Raw genomic sequence first — 26,160 nt, forward strand, 5'->3', positions numbered from 1 at the left:
CTCCTCCACAGCATGCTCTCCCCAGTCACCAAGTGACCGAGCCACATGAACTAAGGACTAAATCAAGATATGCACAGGGTATTAATATATACCAAGGAAACATTTAACTTGAATACAAGGTCAAAATCAGCAACAAGTTCTACCATCCAGTGCTGATAGCAGATACAAGTTTCAAGGACAAATTTCTTTTCAAAGGCTTATTCCAGTTGCACGAGGTTAGCATGAATGTACATTTGCCAGGGCAAATCGATACTTCAGAATCAGCTCATACAGCAGATGCCTGGCACATGCTCAGTCCATCTAGAAGCATTTGCGGTGGACGATGGAGGGGCCCAACTCGTCATACTCCTGCTCGCTGATCCACATCTGCTGGAAGGTAGACAGTGAGGCCAGGATGGAGCCGCCAATCCAGACTAAGTACTTGCACTCAGAGGGAGCAATGATCTTAATCTTCATTGTATTGGGTGCAAGGACTGTGATCTCCTTCTCCATCCTGTCAGCAATGCCTAGATACATGACGGTATCACCAGACAGTACTGTATTGGCGTACAGGTCTTTGTGGATTTCCACATCACACTTCATGATGGAGTTGAAAGTGGTTTCATGGATGCCACAGGATTCCATGCCCAGGAAGGAAGGCTCAAAGAGAGTTTCCAGACACCTGGACTGCTCATTGTCGATGGTGATCACCCGCCCATCAGTCAGCTGATAACTCTTCTCCAAGGAGGAAGATGATGCAGTAGCCATTTCTTGCTCAAAATCTAGGGCAACATAACACAGCTTCTTTATGTCATGAACAATTTCCCTCTCAGCAGTGGTGGTAAAGCTGTAGCCCCGTCCAGTTAGGATCTTCATGAGGTAGTCTGTCAGGTCCCAGCCAGCCAGGTCCAGGTGCAAGATGGCGTGGGGAAAGGCGCAGCCCTCATGGATGGGCACTATGTGTGTGACCACCTCACCAGAGTCTTTGACAATGTTAGTGGTGCTCCCAGATGTATAAAAAGAGAACACTGCCTGAATAGTCACATACATGGCTGGGGTATTGAAAGTTTCAAACATTATCTGTGTCATCTCTCTGTTAGTTTGGGGTTCAGAGGGGCCTCAGTCAGAAGCACCGGGTGCTCCTGGAAGGCCACACGCAGCTCGTTGTAGAAGGTGTGGTGACAGCTTTTCTCCATATCATCCCAGTTAGTTACAATGCAGTGCTCTATAGGATACTTCAGGGTCAGGATACCCCTCTTGCTCTGGGCCTCGTCACCCACATAGGAGTCTTTCTGGCCCATGCTCACTATGATGCCCTAGTGTCTGGGGTGCCCGATGATGGAAGCAGGAATAAATGTCTTAACTCACGAAGATCTATAATGAAATTAGGCCCCCAGACTGACAATGAAAAGGTGAGTTGAAGTGCTGCCAAAGACACCTGCTAATCTGTTTTAAGTCTGATCATCATTTTGAATATAAGTTCCCAATTTGACGGAAATCCATTTAGTCAATTCTACGGCATCGAAAAATAGACAAAATTGAATGTTAATTTCATATACATAACTAAAACGTAGGTGATCTGTGCAGCTCATGATGACCCTAACCCACTCTTCACTGCTCCACCAGAGGGCAGGCAATCAGAAAGAAATGAAACAATAAGAAAGGAAGTGATACTGTCAACCCAACAAGGAATGTGGAGGTTCTAAGGTCCATTTCTTACATTTGTCCCCAGAAGCCCTAGTATATCTAGCTTCTATGTACACTTCTAGAGGGACACTGAATTTAACTCATGTCCCAGCCATTTCTAGTTCAAGAACTACTTTAGTGTCTGCTCTATGTGAGACACTATTCTAGACACTGGAGATCCTGCAGTAAACAAGGCATGAAAACATTTCCCTATAGAACTAATGCTCGAATGTTGGTTTATAATCCCCTCGAGCCTCAGTTTCCCTATTTGTATCATGTGAACAATAACACTAGAATTTCTGTGAGCATTTAAATTGGATACTTAAGCACCATGCAGAGTTTATTATGATTTGATTTATAGCTTGTACATTACTTTCACATAGTGCCTATAAAATTTTAATTTTATTGTATTTTATGGTCCATATATGGATTTATTTATTTATTGTATTATTGCTATAATTTATAGCCTGTACATAGCCTTATATTGTGCCTATGGTGGTTCACTTTTGACTTGACACCATTTTGTAAACAGTTTCATATAAAAGTGCTTCTACTCAGTTTCCATGGTTGTGTAACATTTCCTGGTGTCAATTTATTGTAAGACTTACATATAACTCTATTCTAGCACATACTTGGTATGTAGTAGCTTCTCAGCAAGAACCAGTTGAAAGAGAGCATGAATATTGCACATTTCATTTGTATTTTTAATATGACATCAACACTGTCTTGTGAATGTTTCCGATTAAAGTTCCAAGAGTAGAATACTTATATCAAAATCACAATACATAGCATAAATATGTTCCTGATTCTCACTCTATATTGACAGTACTAATATAAAATTAATGGTTACTGTATTGTATTTTTCTTTGTGTTCTTTACTTATTGATAATGTTGAATTTCCTCCATTTAGTTACTTGCCATTTGAATTTGTTGTCGTCAAACTTATTTGTTTGTGGACTAGAACAATTTGGAAGAAAAACAGGCAAGGATCTCTGTGTGTACTATTAACTGGGAAGGCTAGCATCAAAATAATGCCTGAGTTATCAGGACATCTGGGACAGGAAATGAGGACACTGAAGGAAGACTGACACTGAAAAGAAGATAGAGTACCGAATACACACTTCATCGTTTTTTTTTTAAAAATGTATTATTAAACTGATAAGAACAGATATTACACTTGATCTTAGCCCTAAGGCCGAGATGGTGTTCATCCCCGCTGTGGGTGCCATCATCTGCAAGAAGGGGCAGCTAATCAAACAGCTCTCTGGGTTCGTCAGCGCCTCCATCAAGGAAAGATAGCGCCACCAGAAACACCTGACTTCAAAGTTCAAATGGTTGTCATCATTGGACCTCCAGAGGCTCAGTTCGAGACTCAGGGAAGAATCTATGGCAAACTAAAAGAAGAGAATTTTTTGGTCCCAAGGAGGAAGTGAAGCTGGAGACCCACATCCGGGTTCCAGCTTCAGCAGCTGACTGGGTCATTGGCAAAGGCGGAAAAGGGTGAATGAGCTGCAGAGCTTGACTGCAACTAAGGCGGTAGGGCCAAGAGACCAGACCCCGGATGAGAACGGCCAAGTCATTATTAAGATCATTGGACATTTCTATGACAGCCAGATGGCTCATCAGAAGATCCAAGACATCCTGACTAAAGTTAAGCAACAGCACCAGAAGGGACAGAGCAACCAGGAACAGGCACGAAGAAAGTGACTCCTCCCTTTCCTGTCCCATTGGTTCCAGATCAGCAGGCAGAACACAGAACTGGAGGTTCCCAACGGGTCTGAGATTTAGTGGGAATCAGGGCGTTTGGGTCTGGCTGGAGATCAGGTTTACATGCTGTCTTGAGAAAAAGGTTCCAGGGAGAAATCCTAATCTCTCACCCTCAATTCAGCCAGCAGCCACAGCCCAACCCTCGGAATATCACCATTTATTCGTAGCTTGGGTTGCTTTTAAATGTGGACTGTCTTGAAGTTCTCCAGCCTCTCTAAGAAGGATGTATCAGATTCCCGTGAGTAAGAGAACTAAAATTTCCTTCAGGTTTTATAAAACCTCAAAAAATGTATTTTGTTTTATGTATATGATGGTGTCTTAGGATTTCCATTGCTGTGTACAGACACCATGACCAAGGTCACTCTTATAAGGACAACATTTAATCGGGGCTGGCTTACAGGTTCATAGGTTCAATCCAACATCATCAAGGGGGGAGCAGGCAGGGTATAGGAGGAGCTGAGAGTTCTACATCTTGTTCTGGAGGTAAACAGAAGACTGGCTACCAGGCAGCTAGGACAAGGGTCTTAAAGCCAAGACCCACAATGACACACCTATTCCACCAAGGCTATACCTCCTAACAGTACCACTCCCTGGGCCAAGCATATTCAAACCATCACAGGCTGTTTGGTGCATGCGTGGCATGTGTGCATATGTTTGTGCATGTTGTGTGTGTGTGTGTGTGTGTGTGTGTGTGTGTGTGTGCCTACCATGTGCATGCTTGGTGCACTTGGAGGCCAATGGAGTCTGATGTATCTCCTGGAATTACAGACGGTTGTGAGCCAGCATGTGGGTGCTGGGAATTGAACCACTAGTTCTCTGTAACAGCAGCCAGTGCTTTTAACTGCTGAGCCATCTTTCCATTCCTTGTCTGTCAATAGATGCCAGTATAATAGATGACACATAAAAACTGTTACCACAGAGTACTTCTTTGTTATATCATATGAGGCATAGGGTTGTTTTGTGCAATGAGCACCTGCAGCTCATTGGGAGTGAGCACAGCAAAACCTGCAGTGGCTGGGTTGGAGTTGAGAGCGCTGATACAGCAGTAGGCATGGAAATTTTGATGAATTAGTATCAATTGGAGGCTGGTTTGCCATGTGATTTGCATATCTGTGGTTTGGGGTTATGCCTCCCCATACTTATCCCTTTTCTCTGAAGAACAAACTTTGTTGGGTGGTTAAAATTAAGCAATGAACCCTTGATCTGAAATTATTTGATAAAATGAGCGATTGTGTGGTTTTTAAAAAGAGTATGTTTTGAAATATTTTTAAACCAACAAAAAAATCACCAGTATAGTACACAAAATTTCCAAATTTCTTTCGCCTATAATCCCATTATCGTTTCCTTACTTATGCAGTGAACCAATTTAAAGTAGATGAGGATATGATGTTTCTTCATTCCTAAATATTCCTGTATATGTATCTTTGAGCTATGTACGTTCTTCAAACTTACCAGTATGCGATCTTCCACCTCAGAAAATCTGTATTGGTAAAATACTATAATTTGTAGACCCCATAACAACTTTACTATTTTGACGAGCTCACCCTTTTGGTTCAGGAATCCCTCCAGGAATATTTAGCTATCAGCAGCCATCAACAGTGTCTGTCCAGAAGTTAGCTGCTGTAGTAACTCTACAGGCTCCTTCACTAGAAGATAGCATTATAGTCTTTTATTATCTTTCATTTCCTCAGTGGCTTTAGAAATCACTGTGTTTTAGGGCTGGGGAGATGATTCACTCAATAAAGTGCTTGCTCTGCAAGGACTTGGGCTACAGAAGCATGAGGTCCTGAGCTAGGATCCTAAGCACCCATATAAAAGCCAAGTATTTTTGTGTAACTGTGACCCTAGTCCTGGGAGATGGAGAAAAGAGGAATCCCCAAAGTTCATTGACCAGGTAGTCTAAGCTAACAGGTGAGCCATTGGTTCAGGAAGAAACCCTTCTTCTTAGAAGCAGTGTGGTAGAAATGATGCTGTGTTTTTATTAGTGCTAAATGCCAGAGGGTAGGCATGTCACGTCCTCTAGTCTTGTTAATGGTGATACAAATTTTCATCACTTACTATTGTTGGTATCTTCAGGTGTCCTATTATAAACACACCAATTTTGTTCTTTGTACTAGATTAAAATTGGGGGGAGATATTTGCAAATCAAGCCGAAATCCAGTTCCTTGGCAATCAGCCACCTACCAGCCTTAGCTTCCTGAATGAACTGCCACTGTCATGATAGTCAAATAGTGCTTCTTTATTTCCATTAATCTTTCTACATTATTTGACATCTTACTGTAGACAGACTGTCTTTAGCACCAGATATTTATTGTTATTATGCAACCAGCTCTACTTAGTGCCTTTTTACAACAATAATTGTTTAGCCAGCTTATAAATCTGTGATTTTGGCAAGGTGATATGTCAACTAGAGCAATTGGGCTGATCAACACACTTCCAACATGGTCCACTCGTATAACTAACTGATGCTGGTTCACAGTTAGGACCTCACATTGGGCTGTCAGCCAGAGCCTTTATATGAAGCCTCTCCATGTGGCTGCCTGATTTCATCCCAGGGTTGTGACTGAGATACAATAGCATTACAAGAGAACAAAGTAGAAGTTCAGTAGTCCTTGTGTAGCATAACCTCAGAAGGAAAGCATTTACTTCCATTTATCTGTTGGCTGAGGCAGTCACAAATACATAGGTTTAAGGGGAGGGAATATAGTCCATATTATTTCATGAAACAATTATTAATAGCATACTGTAAGAACAGCCTTTACAACACAAATATGTTTTGGTCAACGTCTTTGTAGTCTACAGCCTGCCTTCTGTTCCATTTACTAACTCATTTATCTCACAGTGAAAGACCCGAGCTGGGGAGACCCTCACTCAAGTCTTGGGATGACGCGGCCCCCCCAAGAACTCACGTAAGACCGTCCTTGCTGTAATTTACACGAGGTTTATTGATAGGAACCAGTGCACTGGGGTCGAGACTCGTATCCCACGCAGGGGCAGAGGAGTTCGACCTCCAGTAGCTAAGAGAAGGGGAATTTAAAGGAAGAAACCACAACCCAAGGGGGTAGTGAGGGCATCATTGGAAAATGTCGAGAATACCAGTGAAAAATCACAAGGAGAAGCTTCCTGTTTCTCAAGATTGTTTAACTTTATGGTCTGCCAGTTCCTGGGAGAAGCTTCCTGTTTCTCAAGATTGTTCTTTAAGATTTTAATCTAACTTTATGGTCAGCTAGTTCCTGGGAGGGAGTTGTTGAACCAGCTGGTGTAATCGCAGTTCCAGGGCCCAACCAGTTTCTTTCTTCTGCTCTAAACTTTTGTCTAGGGGGCAACCTTAAAACTTCTACCTTTCAACTACATGTACATGAATTCCTATGTTACACAATCAATCAAAATCTATCACTACATTTATTTTGATGCCCAGATTGTTGCAGATTTGACTAGTGGAGGCTTTTGTTCCAGTTGGTTTTGTGTGTGTGTCCTTTTGACATTTTCCATTACTTTACCAGAGAATAGTACATAAAAACTAAGATCTAAAAAAACCCTGTGTATTCTTTCTTTGTGGAATGTCTCTTAGCAAACAGAGCTAGGAAGTGTGTATCAACAGTCCCTGACTTACAATGATAGCCTAGCTTATAGTTTTCTACTTTATGATGGTGGAAAAGTACAGTATGGTTTTTACTACAATATTATTTTCTACCTTCAGTTACTTAGTGTGTGTGTGTGTGTGTGTGTGTGTGTGTGTGTGTGTGTTTAGAAACTGTCTTATGTACCTCAGACTGACCTCAAACTAGCTACATAGCAAAGGATAGTCTTGAACTCCTGATCCTTTTGTTTCCATTTATCTCATGCTGGGATGATGGGCATATGCCATCACTTGTTTTAGGAGGAGCTTGGGCTTGAACCCGGGATATCATGCTGTTAGGTAAATACAGGCTGTTAGGTATGATGGATAAGCTTGCTGTCAACTTGATACACCTGGAAAATGAACCTTCACTGGAAGAATTGCCTCCATCAGATTGGCCTGTAGGCATGTCTACAGTGTATTTTTTTGATTGCTGATTGATGGAAAAAGGGCCTAACCACTGGAGGTGGTGCCACCCCTAGCAGGTGGGCTGTCTAAGAAAAGCGGCTGGCTGAGAACTTGGGATCAAGCCACTAAACAGAGTTTCAGTGGGTTTTTACTTCAGTGTCTGCTTCCAGGTTCCTGCCCTGAGTTACTGCCCTGACTTTTCTCAGTAAAGAACTATTATCTGGTGGTGTCAAATGAAATGACACCTTTTCTCCCTAAATTGTTTTTGTTACTTTTTATTTTTTTCGTCTTGGTCACAACAACAGAAAATGAAATCGGGACATTCATTGACTGAGTTACATCTCCAGTCTTAATGATCCCATATTCTTTTTATTTATTTATTTATTTTAATTAACTTGAGTATTTCTTATTTACATTTCGAGTGTTATTCCCTTTCCGGTTTCCAGGCCAACATCCCCCTAGTCCCTCCCCCTTCCCTTCTATATGGGTGTTCCCCTCCCCCTCCTCCCCCCCATTACCTTACAATCACGTTCCCCTGGGGTTCAGTCTTGGCAGGACCAAGGCTTCCCCTTCCACTGGTGCTCTTACTAGGCTATTCATTGCTACCCTATGAGGTCAGAGTCCAGGGTCAGTCCATATAGTCTTTGGGTAGTGGCTTAGTCCTGGAAGCTCTGGTTGCTTGGCATTGTTGTTCATATGGGGTCTCGAGCCCTTCAAGCTCTTCAGTCCTTTCTCTGATTCCTTCAGCAGGGGGTCCGTTCTCAGTTCAGTGGTTTGCTGCTGGCATTCACCTCTGTATTTGCTGCATTCTGGCTGTGTCTCTCAGGAGAGATGATCCCATATTCTTCTATATCACAGTTGCCAATATATTTCCATATTGCATTCTATACTGCTTCAGAACCTCATGTCTTTGGGCACTGAAATATATACACTTCTACTTGATCTTTGTGCAGCTCCCATTTGGTCCCCATTACTGCCCCATGGCCACTGGTTGCCTGTCTGATTCCCCAGCACTCTGTGACTCCTGCATACCAATGATAGGCCCTCATGTGCGCTCTTTCCTACTAATGAATCCTTCACATTTGGAGAAAAGAATGGAAAGAGAACAGGAATCCTTGTGTTTTGATATGATTAAAAGTGACACAAATGTGGTATAGAGTCATTTCTATTTGAATGAAGGATATACTAGCTTCTTTAATTACATGGATGGATGGATATACTAGTGTCTTAGGGTTTCCATGGCTGTGAACAGACATCACGATCAAGGCAACTCTTATAAGGACAACATTTAATTGGGACTGGCTTACAGGTTCAGAGGTTCAGTCCATTATCGTCATGGCAGCATCCAGGCAGGCATGGTGCAGGCAGAGCTGAGAGTTCTACATCTTCATCTGAAGGCCCTGCTAGGAGGAGACTGACTTCCAGGCAGCTAGGACTAGAGTATTAAAACCCACACCCACAGTGACACACCTACTCCAACAAGGCCACACCTACTCCAACTAGGCCACACCTACTTCAACTAGGTGATACCTCCAAATAGTGCCACTCTCTGGGCCAAGCATATTCAAATCACCACAACTAGATTATTTAATATGTAAGTGCATATATGGCTCCTTTTAATAATTGTTTTAAGAATGTAAGTTTGATTATGTCCTACTGTTTGAAACCCTGGATAATTTCCCATCTGGGGGATGAAATCCAAAAACTCATATATCCTAAGAATCTGAACATAATCGGACTTCTGCTTCCTTTTCCAATATATCTTTAGTTTATTTCTTTGAATTCCATCAGTTTCCCAAAGCTGAGTCTTTCCATCTTCTTGCTTGGCATGTATAAGCCTGGCTTTTAGCAGTTGGAAGTATTGAAAGAGAATTGGGGGTCTTACTCTTCAGAATACTGACTTCAATTTAATCCCCATTGTCAACTTGGCATCTCAGTAGTTCCTGAACTGTCCTTAGCGTAAGTGTCTCCTTTCTCATCAGGAAAGAGAATACAACCTGCAACTAACTGCTTCTTCTAAAAATGGTTACTCAGTCTTTTGGATTTCAACACTGTACCCAAATTCTCACTTTCAGTGATATATGCTACCTTCAAATCTTGAGTTATTTTGGATATGACATATAGATAGCCTCCTTAGTGTTTAGCTTTCTCTGATATATTGTCAGTTATTACTTATTTATCTATTTTCTAGTTTTCATAGTTTGTACAAACATGTATGCATGTAAGTACCTTTCTTTGCCCATAGTACCCTCTCATGTTTCTGTTGTAATTACAAAATTTGACCTTTTAATTCCTTTACCAGTTTTGAGATGTGATAGGAAAGAATTAAGTGCATGTATTTGATCTACTAGACTTAAGTTAGAAGTGGAATTGTTTTAAATAACAAACACTGGGTTCATTTTAAAGCCTATTCCATGAACAGAAATTGGATTTCATAGAAGCATGAAATATAACTAGAAATGTTCATTCAGTCCAGTGCTTCCTGTCTATTCACTACCAGTTACCTCTTATATTATACATCTATACCTCCCTCTCCACCACCCTAACTCTTGAAGACATTTTGACTTCAATCCTCGGTTTGATCAACCTTGGTCAAATCGTTTTCCAGACAAAGAGATTGAAAACAGGGAACAGAGGTATTAAGCCAACATCTCATTAACCAATGAAGGGCCAAGTTAGAGTAGACACTCAGGCCTGCTGCTTCTTAAACTATCCCTGCTTTTTGATGAAAGACATCGGATTTCTGTTCATTTTTCTTCTTTCTTTCCTTCCCTTTTTACTCTTTGACAATTTCATATATGTATATCATGCACGTTGATTATTTTCATTCACCCCCATTCCATCTCTTTCCTGCTGGAATCCTTCTCCACAACAAGCCCTCCTCCTACTTTAATGTCTCCTTTTATGGCGTGGTGAGTTTAATTAGTGTTGCTTGCATGGGTATGGCTGAGGAATTATATATCACAGCAGCAGCCACTTATCCGAGGCTTTGCTACAGGAGGAAATGCTCCACCTCCCTCGACAACCGTTAACTGCCAACGATCCTGAAGAGAGGCGCACAATACGAGGTTTCTGACTTCCAAAAACTGCTGGGCAAATGAGGGAGACATTTTCTTCTAATTTTTCTGTGTTTTTTCACTCATCAGTATCATTAGTGACATTGAAACATGACTCCTGGTGCCTGGAAGGTCAACGCTTCCCTCCAAACCCCTGAAAGTCAAGCATTCTGTGAATCGCTGGAAATTTCTTGAGGGCACTGATAGCAGAACTGTTTCTTTGAAACTGTAATGAATCTTCTTTGATGCCAAGCATGGAGAAAAAGCAGCCCTGGGAACATTTCAGAGGCAGCACGGGATCTTACTTAACCAGCCAATCAGTAAGGATAGACTAGGCACCTACCGTGAGAGCTTTGCTGGGCTGGAAGTTACCAGGGATACACAGGCTTGGCCTTGATGCAGGCCGGCTTATGATCAAACTGCAGACCAAACGTCGGCGGATCAACCCAGCTTGCCCTCTCTGGAAAGGCAGGGTCTTTGTTTATTCCAATTCTTGTGGACCTCGGTGCACCTGGTCTCCTGCTGCCTACACATTAGCTGTCTAAGGTTCAATTAAAGCTCCTTTGTTGTATTTTCTTCCCTCTGGAGAAGAAATAAGGAGAAAGGTCTGGGTTGATGCAAACATGTTATTCCCCTCTAGGTAAAATGATTGCATTTACTTGTATGGAAACTCACTACCTTCTATAAAATTCTTTCCTCCTGGCAAAGGTTAAATTTTGCTCTTTTGAAACTATCTCCTACAAATGAGAAGGCTGACAATAAAACCCCTACTGTTTGTATAGACTTTGTAGTTTACCGTGATCTTGTTTAATCTCCTATCTTGTCCTATTCCTCGGTTCCTTGTACACAAATGTTATTGACTCCTTCCAGAAGCAGCCATGTGCGGCAGGATAAACAGCATGAAACTGGAGTTTCAACACCCATGTCTTCAGTTAACTATGTGACTGCTCTTAGCAAGCTGCTCCCCCTTCCTGGGCCTTAATTTACCCACAGACAGAGGCAAGGGCTTGAATTCCACGGAATCTGGGGCTCACTTCTAGTTTTTACTTGAAATGGTTTGTGCTGTGGGCGTGATTGTTCCAAACCAAAGGGCACCGGCAGGATGCAGTCTGATGACCAGGGACAGAGGAGGAGTAGTCTACCAGCTGTGCACATTGATGGGTTCCTAACTCCCTGCCCTTAGATTTTCCCAGGCTGTTTAAGTTCATGATCCCAGGGTACAGCCTGTCCACCCCCTACCGCACACCATCTCATTCAGGTTTCCCCCTCCCCCCAGGGTTGGCTTTAAAGCGGGTGGAAGATTTTCAGTGGTCTCAGATCTTACTTCTCGCCCTCTTGACATCTGAGGACTGAAAAGAACTCGGGGTGCCTTCCTAGGCAGGCTTCCGGAGGCCGCAGCCTTCTGTCTTCCGGGGATTGGGGGCAGGAGGGCGGCTGAACGCTGGCAGTCATTGTTTGGGTATTGACTCAAAGGAGACGGAGCTACAATGCACAGGAAAAAGGATGAGCTCATGACAGCTAAATGAAAAGATTCTTATCTTGAAACAGCGGTTTCTTATGCAAAACAGGGGGTGGCAATGTGCCCCACAGAGTACATTCAACAACAGGGATTTCAAACAAGAAGCTATTTTGCATACCTACGGGAGCAGTAATGGGCCAGATTGTTCATTAATTAAAAAGAGGGGAGGAAGGCAGTGAAAAACCCGAGCTCACACTTGCTGCAGAACTGAAATCATTCTTTTGCCTTCCCGGTTGATCAGCTGAGAGACAAATGCTTTTCCATGTTAGCTACCTCTGGAGAAAGGAGGGGGGAGGGAGGGTGAGACTGAAGGAAGGGTTGGGAAGGAAGATACTAGAAGTCTCGGATAAATAGAACAGACTTGATCTCTCAGCCATTTCTGTTTGATGCTGAAATGTATTATACAGAAGTCATGGCGTTTTGTTGCTTTCTTTTTCCACCCAGGAGATTTATCTTCCAGTTCTGTTTGATTCTGTAAGAAAGTACTCTGAACAAGTCCTTCACTGATGAGAAAGAGAGAAATGAACGGGAGGATCAGGAATATGTCCTTTGACTGTGCTTCCTCAATTTCCCCAACTTTGACATGTATTCCCCTGGTGGGAGGGAAGGACTAGAATTTTGGCTGTCATGGAAATTCTAGAATGTAGGTCACCCACTAAATGGGTGATGCCATAAATGGGGCATAGAGTTGAACGTGGTTGCATATGGGAGGCACTAATGCCACCCACACATCCTTCCTACCAGTCAGGCTGCTTCCTCCTTTCACTCTCCATCTTTTGATTTAGGAATTGGAATGGTTATCTCTTGTCAAGTACTTTCCTCCACCTTTCCTCTTACCTTCTCTCCTTTCATGGCATGCCATTTTACTCACATGTTTGAGCTTCTAAGAGATGGGTGGGTAATTTTGCTCTTGTTTTAGAAATGAGGGAAATGGCTAGCTTTAGAACTATTGTTTTAGAGTAACAGAAGTAGAGGAAGTTAATAAACAAAGGCAGAGGAAGATGATGACTGAATAGACACCACTGCCTACAACTTTAGAGCAAAATAAGAGGTATGAGGCTACACAAAGAAGAGGGCACCTTGGAATGCCATTGGATTGCAACAAAAGTCAACAATCGTGGGAAAACCAGAAATATTGGTCTTTGGAAGTATAAGAGAGAGAAGAAACCCCAGTAGGGCAGCAGATTAATGAGAAGATGTCCCAGAATGGTGTTATAGATGGAAGGTGTAAAAAGTCTGTACAAACCTCTAGGAATGCAGACTTTTCTACTTTGCAAAACTGTTGCAGAGCCCTAGTAACAAAACATCATGTCATTATGTATAGACAAAAATGTAGACAAATAGAATGAATAGAATAGAATAGAATAGAATGAAGTCCCAGAAATGAATCTATGCAGTTACAACTGTTCATATCTTGACAATAGTGCCAAAACCATATGTGGTAGTTTGAATGAGAATGCCCTCACAGGCACATGTTGAAGGGCTCTAGCAGAACTAAGCATGGGAAACATGGCTTTCCCAGACCTTGCCTTTCCCTCATTCCCTCTGCCTAACTGAATCATCAGACTACATTCCTAAAGCTAGCCACCAGGGTGTATTCCCTTATTTTGTCATTTCCTTTCCCTGTGGCTGACCACCCAGAACCAGCTATCAAAAGACTTCTTTTGGATATCCTAATTAACATGCCCAATCAAACTAACTAACTAACTAACTAACTAACTAACTAACTAACTAACTAACTGTTTCTAACTCAGAGTTTCCCATTTCCCCTTTATAAAATGCCATTTGCCTATGAGCCAGTCTCCTTCCTATCCGGAAGCAGTCCTTTATGCCTCAGATACAAATACCCATCCATCTCCTGTCTTTGTCTCTTATTCTCTATCTCCTGTATTTTTTGTCTGGAGCAAATAATTCTCCTTTGTGCTGAGAACTTGGTCTTGGGGTATCTTGTGCTGATTCCAATCCTTTCAAATATATTTGAATGCTTGTTCTCCAGTTGGTGGAACTGCTTAATAAAGATTAGGTGAGGACTTCTTGGAAGAGGTATGTGAGTTGGGGCTGGCTTTGATTTCAAAGACTTTCATCATTGCCAGTTACCTTTTTCTTCCTCCTATCTGTGGATCAGGATTAAGGTCTTAGTTAATGCTCCTGTATTTTCCTCACCAGTAATGACATAAACTTGAATTCTTTTTAAATGTAAGCTCCCAATAAGCTATTTTTTCTATAAAGTTACCTTGATCATGGTACCATGTCGTAGCAATAGAGAATTAAGACACTACATGTGAAAGAAAAAAGCTTTGAAAAATGGTTGCCGAGTTAAAGAATTACGGGAAAACACAACCAATCCGGTGAAGGGATTGAAGAAAATCATCCAGGATCTAAAAATGGAAATAGAAACAATAAAGAAAGCACAAAGGGAGACAACCCTGGAGATAGAAAACCTAGGAAAGAGACCAGGAGCCATAGACACAAGCATCACCAACAGAATACAAGAGATAGATGAGAGAATCTCAGGGGCAGAAGATACCATAGAAAACATTGACATGACCATTAAAGAAAATGTAAAACACAAAAAGCTCCTAACCCAAAACATCCAGGAAATCCAGGACACAATGGGAAGACCAAACCTAAGGGTAATTGGTATAGAAGAGAGCAAAGATTCCCAACTTAAAGGGCCAGTAAATACTTTCAACAAAATTATAGAAGATTACTTCCCTAACCTAAAGAAAGAGATGCCCACAAATGTACAAGAAGCCTACAGAACTCCAAATAGACTGAACAAGAAAAGAAACTCCTTCCGTCACATAAAAACCAAAGCACCAATTGCACAAAATGAAGAATGAATATTAAAAGCAGTAAGGGAAAATGGTCAAGTAACATATAAAGGCAGACCTATGAGAATTACACCAGACTTCTTACCAGAGAGTCTAAAAGCCAGAAGATCCTGGGTAGATGTAATACAGACCCAAGGAGAACACAAATGCCAGCCATAATCTTATACTATACCCAGCAAAGTCTCAAGTAACATGGATGGAGAAATCAAGATACTCCATGACAAAACCAAATTTATACAATATCTTTACACATATCTAGCCCTACAAAGAATAATAGATGGAAAACTCCAACACAAGGAGGGAAATTACACCCTACAAAAAGCAGGAAAATAATCTTTCAACAAAACCAAAAGAAGATATTCTACCTCTAACGACAAAAATAACAGGAAGCAACAATCACTTTTCCTTAATATCTCTTAACATCAATGGACTCAATTCACCTGTAAAGAGAAATACACTACAGACTGGATACATAAACAGGATGCAGCAATTTACTGCATACAAGAAATGTATCTCAGTGACTAAAATAGACACTACCTCACAGTAAAAGAATGGAAAAATTTCCAAGAAAATGGTCCGAAGAAACAAACTGAGCCATTCTAATATAAATAAAAATTGACTTTCAACCTAAAGTCATCAAAAAGATAAGGAAGGACGGGGTTGGGGATTTAGCTCTCAGTGGTGAGCTTGCCTGGGAAAAGCCAAAGGCCCTGGGTTCGGGTCCCCACTCAAAAAAAAAAAAAAAAAAGATAAGGAAGGACAATTCATACTCCTCAAAAGGAAAATCTACCAAGATGAACTCTAAATTCTGACCATCTAGACTCCAAATGCAAGGGCAACCACATTCATAAGAGAAACTTTATTATAGCTCAAAGCACACATTGCACCTCACACAGTAGTAGTAGGAAACTTTAACACCCCACTCCAATCAATGGACAGATTCTGGAAACAGAAACTAAACAGAGACACAGTGAAACTAACAGAGGTTATAAACCAAATGGATTTAACAGATGTCTATAGAACATTTCACCCTAAAACAAAAGAATATACCTTCTTCTCAGCACCAAAACTGACCATAATTGGTAACAAAACAGGCCTCAACAGATAGAGGAAGATTGAAATAATCCCATGCATGCTATCAGACCACCACTGCCTAAAGCTGGTCTTCAATAACAATAAGGAAAGAACGCCCACATATAGGTGGAAGTTGAACAATGCCCTACTTAAGGATAAACTGGTCAAGGAAGAAATATAGAAATAAATTAAAGACGTTTTAGAATTTAATGAAAATGAAGGCATAACATACCCAAATTTATGGGACACAATGAAAGCAGTGCTAAGAGGCGAACTCATAGCTCTGAGTGCCCCCCAAAAAAGTAACTGGAGAGAGCATACATTAGTAGCTTGACAGCATCGCTTCTCGGCCTTTTGGCTAAGATCAAGTGTAGTAGCTTGACAGCACATGTGAAAACTCTAGAACAAAAGGAAGCAAATACACCCAAGAGGAGTAGATGGCAGGAAATAATCAAACTCAGGACTGAAGTCAACCAAGCAGAAACAAAAAGAACTAAACAAAGAATTAACAAAACCAGGAGCTGGTTCTTTGAGAAAATCAACAAGATAGATAAACCTTTAGCCAGACTAACCGGAGGGTACAGAGACAGTATCTAAATTAACAAATTCAGAAATGAAAAGGGAGACACAACAACACAAACTGAGGAAATTTAAAAAATTATGTGATCCTACTACAAAAGCCTATACTCAACAAAACTGGGAAATCTGAAGGAAATGGACAATTTTCTAGACAGATACCAGGTACCAAAGTTAAATCAGGATCAGTTAAACCATCTAAACAGTCCCATAATCCCTAAAGAAATAGATTAAAAATCTCCCAACCAAATAAAGTCAGGAACAGATGGGTTTAGTGTAGAATTCTATTGGACCATCAAAGAAGACCTGATACCAATACTCTTCAAACTATTCCACAAAATAGAAACAAAAACAACACTACCGAATTACTTCTATAAAGTCACAAATGAGCTTATACCTAAACCATACAAAGACCCAACAAACAAATAGAATTTCAGATCAGTTTCCCTTATGAATATGTATACAAAAATACTCAATAAAACTTTCGCTAACTCAATCCAAGAACTCATCAAAACAATCATCCATTATGATCAAGTCGGCTTCATCCCAGGGATACAGGAATGGTTCAATATAAGGAAATCCATTAACGTTAATCTACTATATAAGCAAACTAAAGGAAAAAAAACACATGATAATTTCATTAGATATTGAGAAAGAAATTAACAAAATTCAACACCCCTTCATGGTAAAAGCCTTGGAAAAATCAGGAACTCAAGGCCCGTACATAAATATAGTAAAAGCAATAGATCGCAAACCAGTAGCCAACATCAAACAAAATGGAGAGAAATTTGAAGCAATCTCACTAAAATCAGGGACTAGACAAGGCTCTCTCTCCACTTACTCAATATAGTACTTGAAGTCCTAGTCAGAGCAATAAGACATTGAAACAAGACACATTGGAAATTAAGAAATCAAAAAATCACTACTTGCAGATGATATGATAGTATACTTAGGTGACCCCAAAAATTCTACCAGAGGACTCCTAAACCTGATAAACAACTTCAGCAAAGTGATTGGATATTAAATTAACTCAAAAAAAATTAGTAGCCTCCTCAATTCAAAGGATAAAGAGGCTGAGAAAGAAATTATGGAAAAGAAACCTTTCACAATACTCACAAATAATATAAAAGACTTTGGTGTGACACTAACAATGCAAGTGAAAGATCTATATGACAAGAACTTCAAATCCCTGAAGAAAGAAATTGAAGAAGACCTCAGAAGATAGAAATACCTCCCATGATCAGGGATTGGCAGGATTAATATAGTAAAAATGGCCATCTTGCCAAAAGCAATCTACAGATTCAGTGCAATCACTATCAAAATTCCAACTCAATTCTTCATAGAGTTAGAAAGACTAAATTCCAAATTCATTTAAAAAACCCAGGATAGTGAAAACTATCCTCAACAATAAAAGGACTTCAGGGGAATCACCATCCCTGACCTCAGGCTGTATTACAGAACAATTGTGATAAAAACTGCATGGTATTGGTACAGAGATAGGGAGGTAGAGCAATGGAATAGAATTGAAGACCCAAAAATGAACCCACACATCTATGGTAACTTGATCTTTGACAAAAGGGCTAAAACTATCCAATGAAAAAAAGATAGCATTTTCAACAAATGATGCTGGTTCAACTGGAGGTCAGCATGTAAAAGAATGGAAATCAATCCATTCTTATTGCCCTGTACAAAGCTTATGTTGGAAGATTTCCTGAACAGAACACCAATGGCTTATGCTTTAAGATCAACAATAGACAAATGGGATCTCATAAAACTGCAAAGCTTCTGTACGGGAAAGGACACTGTCAGTAGGACAAAACAGCAACCAACAGGTTGGGAACAGATCTTTATCAATCAAACATCCAACAGAGGGTCAATATCCAATATATACAAAGAACTCAAGAAAGTTAGACTCCAGAGAACCACATAACCGTATTAAAAATGGGGTACAGAAATAAACAAAGAATTCTCAACTGACAAATATCAAATGGCTGAGAAGCACCTAAAGAAATGTTCAACATCTTTAGTCATAAGGGAAATGCAAATCAAAACAACCCTGAGATTCCACCTCACACCAGTCAGAATGACTAAGATCAAAAACTCGGTTGGCTACACATGTTGGCAAGGATGTAGAGAAAGAAGAACACTCCTCCATTGCTGGTGGGATTGCAAGCTGATAAAACACTTTGGAATCAATCTAGCAGTTCCTGAGAAAACAGGACATTGTAGTACCTGAGGACCTAGCTGTGCCACTCCTGGGTATATACCCAGATGATGCTCCAATATATAACAAGGACACATGCTCTACTATGTTCATAGCAGCCTTATTTATAATAGGCAGAACCTGGATAGGATCTAGATGTCCTTCAGCGGAGGAATGGATACAGAAATTATATACATTTACACAATGGAGTATTACTTAGCTATTAAAAACAATGACTTCGGTTTATTAAAAAAATGACATCATGAAATTCTTAGGCAAATGGATGGAACTAGAAAATATCATTCTGAGTAAGGTAACCCTCACAACAGAACATTTATGGTAAGCACTCACTGATAAGTGGATATTAGACCAAAAGCTTAGAATACCCCAGGTACAATATACAGAACTCAAGAAGAAGGAAGACCAAAGTGTGGATGCTTCAGTCTTTCTTAGAAGGGGGAATGAAATACTCAAGGGAGGAAATATGGAGAAAAATTGTGGAACAGAGACTGAAGGAAAGGCCATTCAGAGACAGCCACACCTGGGGATCCATCATACATACAGACACCAAATCCAGACACTATTTTGGAAACCAAGAAGTGCTTGCTGACAGGAGCCTGATATAGCTGTCTTCTCAGATGCTCTGCCAGAGTCTGACAAATACAGAGGGAGATGCTTGCAGCCAACCTTTCAATTAAGCAAGGGATCCCCAATGGAGGAGTTAGAGAAACGACTTAGGTAGCTGAGCAGGTTTGCATCCCCATAGGTAGAACAACAATATCAACCAACCAAACTCCACAGAGCTCCCAGGAACTAAACCACCAACCAAAGAGTATACATGGAGTGACCCTTGGCTCCAGCTGCATATGTATCAGAGGATGGAGTTGTTGGACATCAATGGGAGGAGAGGCCCTTGGGCATGTGAAGGCTCGATGCCCTAGAGTAGAGGAATGCCAAGGTGGGGAGGCAGGAGGTAGTGGATGGGTGGGGGTGCACCCTCATAGAAGCAGGGGGAAGAGGGGTGGAATAGGGGGTGTCTGGATGGGAAATTTGGAAAGGGGTTAACATTTGAAATGTAAATAAATAAAATATACAATAAAATGTTTACTGAGTATACTGGAAAAGTAAAACTAGATATTTATATTAACTTGCACAGAATAATCACTTCAAATTGGAGAAAATCCCTTAATGTAGGACTGAAAACATTGAAACTGCTGAGGGAAAACATTTCAGTGAATAAGTATAGGAAACGCTTTCCTATTTCTGGATGTGCTAGAATGGATGTGTTTCTCACAACCATCATCACCATAGTTGCCAAGAAGGACAGCCTCAAGCTGTTGTCCATTGGACAGCACCTGTAAAAATATGACCAATAGATCCTCAAGGATGGATAAACTCTAGGTTAGTATGACTTCAACTGCTAAGGTCCAGCCTTGGCTAAGAAAGAGGTTCTGAGGAAGGATGTCTGGGAGCCTCGAAAAGAACAACTTGAATAAGTCATCTCTTGTAGAGGAAAAGGCCAGTCTTTTATTTATATATCAATCCAGTCATTATCCCAGGTTCCCTTTTGATTATCTCATGAATCAGCATCCCATGACTTCAGCCCCCTGGTTCTTAGAGACAGCAAACACATTTTTAATCATTGCAAATAAATTCAGAGATCTGCCTGCTTTTGTAAGCACAGATAATGAACTATTTTGGTGGGATCCCATCCTGAGATTACTATTTCCATCATGCCCAATCTAGCTCTGTCTCAGGATGAACTTGAAGTCAGGAATCTGCTCTCCTTTGTATCTGCCTACCCCTGTATTTTTCTGACAAGCTGACTCACAGTACAGTTGCTTCTGTTTTTTCAGGTCTGCAAAGCCCCTTACACAATTCATATTGCATCCTTATATTTTCTATACTTGAGAAATCATATATTCTTGAACTCATGTTTTCAGAGTTCTTTCCCACAGTCTTAAGAGCTGTCCTGAAGGTCTCAACATTACCATTTTGCTGAGACATTAGCCATACCCTCACCTCCTAGACTCATGCTATCTCTGATTATCATGGCATCATTAACCTTGGCAAAGAAAGCATTCCTGAAAGGAGGAACATGAAAATTTGTACATTATTACGCCAACAAGCTTTATGTGCACACTTATATCTACACTTGTGGAACCACATGCCCTGCTGACTGTGTTCCAGTGTTTTTAATCATGTTATGCAATCCTTTAAATGGCCAAGCTGGACTTGGCATTCAATAGCCAGATAGCACAGGCACAGGCACCAGTCACAATAGGTCTGATCTTTTGAACAAACAATGCTTCTGAAACCTTGTACATTGAGTGCGTCTCCAGCCCCCTGAAGTTTCTGGATTTGAAGAAACTACAGAATTCTGGAGATAGTACCAATGGAGAGCCATGTAGTAAGGGTTCTAGGTCATCCATGAAGGCCCATTCTCTCCTCAATTAAAAAAAAGTGTTGTCTTGTTTTCTACTCTTTTGATAAAGACCAATGACTAAAAGTAACTTGGGGAGAAAAAGGTTTATTTCTACTTATGCATCCACCTTGTCAGTCTGTCATCGAGGAATGCCGGAGCAGGTACTCAAACAGGAAACTGGAGGCAGGAACTGAAGCAGAGGCCATGAAAGAATGTTGTTTACTGGTTGTTTCTCCTGCCTTGCTCAGCCTGTTTTTATTTAAGACACTCAGGGCCACCTTCCCAGGTATATCATTATCCACAGTGGGTACAGTTCTTCTATATCTACCATTAATCAAGAAAAATTCCTACAGGCTTGTCTACAAGCCAGTCTGATATAGGCATTTTCTCAATTGAAGTTTCCTCCTCTCATATGACCCTACCTTATATTAGTTAGACAGAAAAACTAACCAAGACCAGTATGAAAAAATACTTTTCCAGAGCTTGAGAGATGACTCAGTGGTTAAAAGCAGTGGTTCCAGGGGACGTACATTAGGTTCCTAGCACCAACATGGTGGCTCACAACCTCCCAGAATTGCAATTTGAGCGGATCTGATGCTTTCTTCTAATTTTCCTGGGTATCAGACATGCATGTGGTAGAAGAAAATCATGTGTACTTAGACATTGCTTTTATTAGGCTAGAGATAGAGCTCAGTGGGAAGAGCTCTTCTCTGCTATATATGAAATCCTGAACTTAATTCCCAGTACCACATAAAACTCGGGGCAGTGACACATACCTGCAATCTCAACACTTGAGAAGGAGAGGGAGGAGAAACAGACATTCAAGGTCAGCATCCCTGTATACTTGGTGTTTAAGACTAGCTTGAGATATATGGTACCTGCACTCAAAAACAACAAAACAAAGCACAATTGATTTGCTAAAAAGCAGTTAATTACCTATAAACAGAATAAAAGCCTGGCCATCTGCCTATATCTTTCATGTCTCTTTTACTGTGAGACACATATTTATCTTTATACCGAGTCTTGTAATCCATTCCAAGAATGAATATTAGTTCCTTTTTTCCCCACTGTGGTGACAAAATACTTGAGAATAGCATTTTAAAGAAGGGTTTAATTTTGACTTACAGTTTATAGTTTATGGTCAGGAAATAGAGAAAGAACCCTTAGAATGGTGCTGCTTGCATTTAGGGTGGGCCTTCCTATCTCAATTGAACAATTCTAAAGTTGTTCTCTCATGGGAATGATAAGAAAACTCAGTGTGTACAGATACTGGTTGCCAAACCTGATGGCCTAAGTTTGATCCCAGGAACTGAAACAGTGGGAGAAGAAATCTCCATATGTGTCATGAGTGCACAGGCACACACACACACACACACACACACACACACAATTTTCCTTTACAAACATGCTCAAAGTCTTGTTTCCTTAGTGATCCTAATTCCTATCAAGATGATAATAAAGACAATCATGAATGTCTATCTAGAAACCAGTGATATCTAACCTAGCTTATCACTCTTCAAGGTTCAAGGGACGCACATAATCAATGACTGAGGCTTCTTATTGTTAGCCTTTCTTATAATGTCCTGTTTCAGACTCCCGAAAGGTACTTGTCCCAGTGTACAGTACTAGTCATCGTCCCAACGGCCACCTTGGAGTCTATGAACAGAAAAGCCATTAGACAAGACCACCCCCTGATGAGGTCCAAGATACATCCTGGATCACGTTCTGAGAATCATCTTGTCCCTTTGTTGGACCACAGTGCAGAGCCAATGATAAACCAAGCTATACCTGGATAGAGACTGTTTAATTATGTATGCTTCTTACCCCAAAGTTTAATTTTTCTTTTCTTTAAATCTAAGCAGTGCCTCCCCCTACCCCGACAACTGGAAGTAAACAAACCCTTTGTCTGTTCCACTTACTAATGTACACATAGATCAAATTTATTTTCTCTGCATTTACCTTTATTCATCTCTTTAATTGGCACATTGGATTGAGTGCACAAGTTTTGCCTATAGGAACTGCTTAAGTTGGGGGTTTTGCCCTAAAATTCCAGCTATAACAACCGAGATTGCATATGACTAAAAACTTTTGTCACAATGAAGGAAACAATCAACAGAGTGAAGAGATTACCTACACTGTGAAGAAGTTCTTTACCAGCTGATCTTTGGACAAGAGATTAGAGTCCAGAATATATAAAGAACTAAGAAAATTAACCCCCCAATAATATAATCAATTAGTGGGCAAATGAACTCATAGGCACTTCTCAAAAGAGAAATGGCCAAACTGTTTAGCATTTCTAGCAATCAAGGAAATGCAAAGCAAAACTCGATTAAGCTTTTATCCCATCTTAGTCAGAATTACTGTATCAAGAAAATATAAAACAATGAATGCAGGAGGCAATATAGGGAAAATAAAAGTTCATGCAATGGTGGTGCGAGTGAGAAGCAGTACATGTGCCAATGGATGGGAGGCACAGAAGGGACTCTTTATGTAGGTGATCACAACATCTATGAATAAGAACAACCTTATTTCTTCTATATCAGTTCACATCTTTGGTCTTCTATATCAATTTATATTCTTTTTTGCTTAATTTCCTTGGCTAGAACTACCAATATAATGTCAAATTGAACTAGCAGAGATGACATTTTGTCCTTTGGTACCTTAGAGGAAGAAAGTGTGATATTATCTGAGGGTTGTTCATAGATGTTCTTCAATTCCTTCAACTCTTAATTTTCTGAAGTTTTTTTTTAAGATTTATTTATTTATTTATTTTCTGTATATAAGTACACTGTACACTGTCATCAGACACACCAGAAGAGGACATCAGATCCCATTACAGATGGTCGTGAGCCACCATGTGGTTGCTGGGAATTGAACTCAGGACCTCTGGAAGAGCAGTCAGTGCTCTTAACCACTGAGCCATCTCTCCAACCCCTAAGAGTTTTTTTTTTCTTTTCTTTTTTTCGGGGCTGGGGACCGAACCCAGGGCCTTGCGCTTCCTAGGCAAGTGCTCTACCACTGAGCTAAATCCCCAACCCCCCCCCAGAGTTTTTTTTAAACACCACAAATTAATCTTTCTTTTTGTCATTTGTATTTTCTGCATCTATTGAGATGGCTATATTGTTTTTAATTTCAATGTTTGATGACATGATAAATTATACTGAGTGATTTTTAAAATTTTAGCGAGGCTTGTGATCCTAGGATAAATTTTATTTGACCATGAGGTAATGTCCTTTTATATGTATTGCTAGGTGTGACAAGTCAATATTTCTGGGAGGATTATTTGTTATATGTTCATGAGGGATATCCTTCAGCAGCTTTCTAATAGCATCTTATTTTTTAAGATATTTATTTTATGTATGTAAGCACACTATAGCTGTTTACACACCAGAAGATGGCATCGGATCCCATTACAGATGGTTGTGAGTCACCATGTGGTTGCTGGGAATTGAACTCAAGTCCTCTGGAAGAGCAGTCAGTGCTTTTTAACTGCTGAGCCATATCTCCAGCTCTCTTACAATATCCTTGATACAATATTGAGTGACTTAGAAATGTTTTTCAAGCTCGGTGGTGATGGCACACACTTTTCTATCCCAGCACGCAGGAGGCAGAGGCAGATAGATCTCTGTTTGAGGCCATCCTGGTAAACAGAGTGAATTCCAGGAAAGCTGGTGTTGCACAGAGAAACCCCCTCTCAAAAACAACCAAACAAACAACCAAACAAACAACCAAGAGAGACAGAGAGAGAGAGAGATAGAGAAGAGATGTTTTTTAAGTAGTGGGGCAAAATAGTGATATAAGAATGTAAAGTTTCCCTGATTTGAGTTTACTTGCCTTTAGCTTGCAAAACCTCATTTGCCCTCTCTTCCTACAGCTAAAGATGGTGATTCTTCCAAATGCTTAGAATTGGTTTTTTTGTTTCCTTTCTGTACCGTACTTGCAAGCCAAGAACACAGTGCATAAAAGCAGCTTGCTTTCTGCCTGTGATAGTCAGCTAATTAGATATGCTAGAAGATCTATGGTCACATATTTCCTATAGTTAAGGTTCACTTGAATGAGCCCCAGAGCGCCTGTGCACATTGTCACCAGTGTTGAAGGCTTGTTGAGGGGGAGTGAATGGGAGCCCTTCTAAATAGGCAACTTTGCTTAGTAAAGATCTGAGAGTTCTCTATAGTACCCCGAGTATTTAACAAGCATTCTGATGCTGAGTAATGATTACAGCTGTACATAAAATAGAAAGATTAGAGTCTCAGTTGCCTGCTTAATATGTAAATGTATCCAGTTATGTGTGAGCGCTTTTAATGAAGTAACTTGCACTTCTGTTTCCTATATTGAGAGTGATTGATGAAAAAATACTTTACAATCCCATCAGAAACTAGCAGCCAGCAGGCCATTTCAAAGAGCCTATGGTTTTGCCTGGCCTGGGGCTAGGAGGACTTGGTTTTAGCTCGGCTTCACAGCTGGTTTCTCCTTCCCTTGGCATTAACAAGTAGATTTTCTTACATTTGAGCTTAAATCGTTGTTAATGAGTGCTTGTGACATGATTCCACTCACCGACATACCTACAATTGGTTCTCCTTCCAACATACAGCTAGACGTGATAAAAAAAAAAAAAAGTACCAGCCCCCAGCTTCCGTGAAGAATGCTCGGCTTATATTATTTCCTTCATTCATCACAGTAAAATCTGGAAAGCGTGCACTTTACACACCATTGCTTTACAGAAGGAGAAGCGGAGGACCAGAGATGGGGAGTTCTGTACCAGTTCTTGCCCTTTCACTTCTGGTCTAGAATGGGATTCAAATTCAGATCTCCATGGCTATGTCCTGTAAGCTATTATGATACCTCGCTGTTAAGGATAGTGAAGTTTATCTGCAAGAATTCTCTCCCTTATGTATTTGTAACTATGTAAGCTTAGAAAGCTGAAGCATGTTCTATGTATTTATAATGCAGACCAAGATGTAGACAGACGAGTTGAGCACCTCACATGGGTGGATACGAGGAGGTTGGGGGGAGA

At 40.5% G+C, this 26,160-nt stretch overlaps 2 pseudogenes; both read right to left on the minus strand.

Annotated features, from left to right (window-relative positions):
• Positions 1-233: 233 nt before the first annotated feature.
• On the minus strand, positions 234-22,779 carry LOC116888142 (annotated as a pseudogene).
• LOC116889550 lies at positions 2,767-2,872 on the minus strand (annotated as a pseudogene).
• Positions 22,780-26,160: the final 3,381 nt, after the last annotated feature.

Source organism: Rattus rattus, chromosome X, assembly GCF_011064425.1.
Source record: "Rattus rattus isolate New Zealand chromosome X, Rrattus_CSIRO_v1, whole genome shotgun sequence".
NCBI classification, from domain to species: Eukaryota; Metazoa; Chordata; class Mammalia; order Rodentia; family Muridae; genus Rattus; species Rattus rattus.